The following is a 6000-nucleotide window of genomic DNA, read 5'->3' as shown; positions in this document are numbered from 1 at the left end:
TCCCCAGCTGCACCCACAGCGCAGGCGAAGCACCGCGGTGGGCACGGCAGCACCGTGCCAGCGCCCGCCGTTTGCTGCCCGAGGGCCTCCGCTTCCTGGATGGGTGTTCACATGCACCCAGATTCCTTAGAGGTTTTTTTTAATCCAGGTTCATAAATATTCATGTTTTCCAGCTGGCAAAAATCCCCTGTTGCTGGCTGGCCTTCCTCAGGGGCCGGTGGTGTATCAGCCCCTGCTCTTCCTCCTGGTGACAGTGGGAACCCTCCAAGCTCCCAGGGCTTCTCCTAGACACATCCACCCAACCCAGCCCTCTCTCCAAAAGGAGGAGCAGCTCCTTAACCCAAACCACTCCAACCAGCTAACCTCTTGCTTGGAAGAAACCACACAGGATGAACCTGCAATCAAATATCCCGGTTTCTAATGGCTGGGTTAGAGCAGGGAGGGAAAGGAACGGGGTTCAGCCCTGGGTTTGGGAGTTGCACCTGGCTCTGCATCTGTGTTCAGAGAGGGAAACTGGGGCAGGTTTTCTGTCCCGCAGGGTAGCAGCATCTGGTTGCTCCTTCCTGGCCACGAGCTTTGAAACCATCTACAAAACCTGAGTAAATAAATAAGTACAACAATAGGTCGCAGCATACCCGGTGGGACTATCCATGGAAAAGGGAAAATACGTATCATGGGGAAAAAACTGCAAATCCTGTTCAGCTGCTCCTTTCTGTTTCATTTAACACACTTGAAGACGGCTATGCTGGGAAAATGCTTTATTTGATTACTGGGCTGTTCACACCAACCTCAGTGGAGCCAGGAGAGCCTTGTCCCTGCCAAACCTGAATGCAAAAAGCGCCCATTTCAGCCCTTTTAAAACCGGCTGATGAAGCCGGTGGGATGCTCTCATGAGTAGAGCATCCCCCATCCCATCCCAGGGACAAACCTGCACCACTGGCCGTCTGCCTTGCCGCAGCGGGTGCCGGTCCTGCCCTTTGTGGACCGAGAACTTCATCTGGATTTGCCCATCCTTCTGGGAGGGAGCTGCCCCTTGCCCAGCCTGGGATGCTCCGAAACGGGGTCCCCCACAAGCGAGAGGTGCGCTCCCCCTTCACTCCGCCAGCCAGCGCTGCCTCAAACTTTCCAGGGCAAGGCTATGCTGCGATTGCGGTGTTTTGTCCATGGTCACCGGGTTTATGGGACACCAGGGAGACCCCCTTTTCCTCCCCTCCCCCCCCCAGCACAAGCATTTTGTTTTTCTTCTTGATTAGCGGAAAAAATTCCTGAACCTGTCAGAGGGAAGGAAGGTCTTTTCTCTCTCTCTCTCTCTCTCTCTCCTCGGCCAAACAATTTCCATCGTCACGGTGAAATACTTTTTCCACTGAAATAACACCTCTGCAGGCTTTAAAGGTGCAGGCCCCTTTGCACAGCCCCCCCTGCCCCGAGAGATGCCCTCCCGGGGCCACACTGGAGCGGGACGGGGGTGGCTGTTCCCCATTCTGCTTTACCCGGACACGTGCAGCCAGCCCAGGGCTCGGGACAATGCGGGCACCTCACACAGCCACCTCCCAGGACTTTTCCTCACAGACATCAAGCCAGCGTGTGCCGGGTCACGGCAAACCTCCCTGCCCCCCTGCTAACCCCCCAGCATGCCCGAATGTCAGCCCTCCTGAGTGCCCTGCCAACCCGCCGATGTCCATGGAGCCTGCCGGCATCCGCAGCCGAGGCCTGGGGAGCGGTGAAATCCCCTCGACGGAGGTGGCCGTCCCCAGGACCTCCTCTGAACCCAGCCACGTACGCCTGGCTGAGCTCTGCTGCCCGCCATGCTGCCCTGCCTGCTCTGGGGGACCCCGGCCCCTGCCCGCTGGAGGAGAGAGGGAGCATCCCACCCGCCATGCGCGCTGCAGGGTGCCTCCTTACAGCCGCCTGCCTAATTTAGGCAGCCAAAGCACTCGTGCAGGTGCATGGTGTGGTTCACATGTGACCCCGTGTGTGTATTCCGGGCTGTCCGTGTGCCGGACCCTCATGGGGCAACATCCGACGTCACCAGGGGAGAAGGTCACCTATGGGGCATCCAGAGCCCTCTGGCCAGTCGTCTCCTGGGTGCCCTGGGCTGCCGCTGGGCACGTGTCTCAGTAAGGGCTTCTCTCCCGGAGCGCACCTTAGTTCATTAATCATAGCTTTTCCTGCTCTGACCTCATTTGATTTGTCTCTGACATCATTGCTCGCAGCCGGCCCTGCGCTGCGGGGACCAGCAGTAGCTAACACCTTCTCCTCTGCTCTTCCCCAGGTCTGTGCGTAGATTCGTACTGAAAAATAGTTTCTCTTCATGCAGGAAACACCTGAGCGGGGCCTGGGTTTGGGGAGCAGAGCTTGCCTTCACTGACTGCATCGGCCAGCGGTGGCCAGGGCCGAAGGTGGGGGCATTTGGGAACTTGGGAGTTTCCAAAGCTGCCGGGGCAAGACCTGCAGCAGAGCTGCTTGCCCAGCATCTCTGCACCGTCCGTCCTTTGTTTTTGCAGCGTGTGCAAAAAAAAAAAAATCACAGCAAACATTTCAAAACGCGCATCGACTGTCAAGCCACAAACCTCCCTGCTGCCCGGGTCCCCGCTGTGTTTGGGTTGCTGCTTAATCGCTTGCAAACAGCTTCTTATATTGAGTTAGTAATTACAAGGGAGTTTTTTCCCTCAAGACTGCTTTCCTCCCGGCTTCGCCACGACCTTTGCTGTGAACCCAAGGCAGTCTGTTGTGCCACAGAATCCCGTTTGGTATCTGCCTGGCTGAGGGAGGAAAAAGGGTAGGTGAGCCCTGCCATAATTTTATATTTTGATCTCTTCACCCTCCTGCTCCTCTGCCGAGAGCCCCACGGACCCACCACTGGGACTGGGGGTCTCGCGTTAACCCAGTGCCTGCACCACTTGCAGGGAGGCCCTGGCGTTTGGGGTTCCCTCCACTTCCCACCCTCTTCCTTCTCATTTTTTGGGGGGCTGTGTTGTTCCTTTAACCCTGCGATGAAAGCCAAAAACAGTCGAGGCTGCCTGGCTTCCTCGCAATGTCTTTTAAGATGGGAAATTCCCAAGACTGCAACGGGTTCACTCGGTCACGGGCAGATCACGGCTCGGGGGGGCCAGCACCATTTGGTCACGGGCTGCGTGAAGGCAAGTGGGGAACAGCTGCGTGCTCGGGCGAGGGTTTTTTGCTGTTTCTTTTTCCTAAATAGTTTTTAACTCCTTATATTTTCCTCCCTCTTTGTACCCTGTTTTTCTCTTGGCACAGCCGGCTTCTCCAGCCCCAGGGCTCACCAGGCGCTGGTGCATGGACAGCGAGACAGGGCCACCCTCCGATACATCCCCGTCCCACCCCGGGATTCTGCGGGATGGCAACGGCTCCCACCAAGCCCCTTCCCAGCCGCATCCGGAGCATGGGCAGGTCGGGTAGTGGGACAGGGCGGCCGTCGTGGGGGGCACGGCTTACGCCAGGGAGGCGCGAGCCTGGTGTGGGGAAGGGAATGCCTGTGTGGGCTTCGTGCCACATGGCTGGGCTGAAGAAGTCTCTTCCTTCGAGCCACAGCCAGGCGTGGTGGCGAGCTTAAGCCGTTCGTATTCCTGAGTGCCAATAAAATAAGCAAATAGTCAAGGCTTTTCCTGGGACCAGTGAGGAAACTCTTGCAAACTGATTTTTCATTTCATTTAGCCATGTGACAGCTTTAGTGTTGCAAACCCTCAACACTAAAAAGCCCGAGGCCTGGCTTTAAAACACAGGGGTTTGCTTTTTGCACCTGAAGAGCCCATGAGTTTGCTCTCCCATCTGCCCAGGAGCCATGTGCTCGCAGGAGAACCCATCGCTGAAGCCTCTCTGCCGCCTCGAAGGCTGGATGCGTTTCCTCCAACAAAAGCTGAACTTCCCGTTGAATGACATATCCCGAGGCTGGGCCTTTAGGTAAAGCAGCAGTCGAGCAATTAAACCAGGCAGAGTTGCCAAGGCTCCCCAGCTCCTCCGAGATCACCTGTAGCACCGGGCGAGCCAAGCTGGCACCCCCGCGGGGAGGAGATGCTTTCCGGCGGTGTGCTGCAGCCCTCCCGGGGCTTATTTCGGGATTTATTGCCCGAGCTTGGCTTTGCGGGGTGGATGTAAACCACCTGCTCCAGCCTCGAGAAGCGGCAGGGGCGCCCGCCTTCCTGCGCCCCACGCTGACCTGCGCTGAACGCGCGCCAGGGAGCTGCGAGCGAACGGTGTTCAAGCGAGCGCCCGAGCAGCTGCCGCGAGCGGAGACCAGGCGCTGCGGAGGTGTTAGCTCCAGGCGCCCGGGCCCGCGGCTTCTTTCAGCACCTATTCATTTCGAGCTGTGAAAAGCAGAGGCGCACGCTGGTGGATGGGGTTACACGCCTCCCCCGGGGCCGCCGTGGCCGGGCGGTGTGCCGGCCCCCCTGGGATGCCGAGCCCTTCCTCCCACCCCCGGTCCAGGCTGATGCACCCGTGCTTCCCGTGCCTTGTACCCCTCTTTGCGCCCATTGCTCCCCAAAGTCCCTGCTGACAGGCCCTCAAGCCCAAAGAAGTCTCACACCAAAAATCTTTCTTCTCACTGGATTATCCTAAGGAAATCAGAGCAGGGATGCGATTATTATCCTCACTGTGATTTTGCCCATGGTTTCCATCCTCGGGGGCGGATACAGCTCACCCCTACTCCAGCTCCCTTTGGAGGATCATGGAAAACGTGTCCTCACCCCAAAATGAACCACGCTGGAGCGAGGCACACACCGGGGAGTGCCAGGCTTGTCCTTCAAGGACAGCCCGGAGCACACCCAGACACCGAGCTCCCCGGGTTCACTGTTGCAGCACAAGTCCCCACTTGGGTCTACGCTCCTCAGAGATGAGCCATGGACTGAGGGTGCTGTCCGCGTGCCAGGGGGACCCCAAAATTGAGGCATGGGGCAGCAGCTGCCTTCGCTCCCCGTGGCGTCGCGCTCAAGTGCCAGATGTGCGATACCTCCCTTGCTGGGAGGAAAGGGAAACGCAACGGCCTTTCCGACCGAGGGAAGGACCGCCGTTGTCTAGACGATGTGACTAAGGAGGGAAGGGGCTGACTGTTTGTACAGCTTTGGGGAGTGTAAACAGTGCCGACTGTCCCAAGCCCTTCAAAGCAGAGGAATCCGGAGATCGGATGAAAGCGCAGGGAAGTTCTGGCTGGGTGTCCGGACAGAGCAGCTAAGGAGAAGGGGACCACTTCGAGACGAAATCCCCAGCGCCTGAGTCATTTCAAACCAGCCCGAGCGCTGGGCGGCAGGCGGGAAGGAGGAGCGCAGCACCGCCAGCCGTGGGCAGGGCTGTGCCTGGGCTCCCAGGACTTTCCCAGCTTTGGTCGCTTCTCTCTGCAATCTCAGAAAAAGTGTCCTGAAAACGAAACTGGAGGCCCTGGGAATCCCACTCTGCCCTGCGGTGAGCCGGTTTGGCCTCTGCATTTCATTCAGCTCACAAAAGAAAGAGAAATGATGTTTGAGAGGTTTGGTTTCCTTTTTTTTCTTTTTTTTTTTTTACAACTTTAAATACAGTACTGAGTATAAATTAATCTTACATTTAAAAAAAAAAGCCAAAAAAAATTAAAATAAAATAAAACCTCACCATCTTTACAAACCAAAGGAAACAGATTTTGGAACAGGAAAACAAAATGTCTTAAGACTTGAGGGCTTGGGGATGGAGGGAGGGAGCAACGTGCCACCTTGGCAATGGTACGAGAAGTGCTCTGGGCTTGCAGGAGGCGAGGACTGCGTCCCTCCACAACTTGTAACAGGTCCCAGGTTGCAGCTTCGCCTCCTTCTCCCGGCTCCCTCCGGGGCTTTGCCCCACGATAGGGGGGTGTGTGTGTGCGAGGGGAGAAGCGGCTGGAGGCAGGAGGGGAAGGGGAGGGCTGCCGCCCTAGCTCTGGGCAGGCATTTTTTTCATGTGTAACTCTGCAGCGCCCAGCATGGCACAATCCAAGACTCCGAGGCGACACTGGGAATTCCCATCATGTGTAACATT

This window comes from Calonectris borealis, chromosome 1, assembly GCF_964195595.1.
Source record: "Calonectris borealis chromosome 1, bCalBor7.hap1.2, whole genome shotgun sequence".
NCBI lineage: Eukaryota > Metazoa > Chordata > Aves > Procellariiformes > Procellariidae > Calonectris > Calonectris borealis.
The sequence above is the reverse complement of the archived record's forward strand: the minus strand, read 5'-3'. Positions refer to the sequence as shown.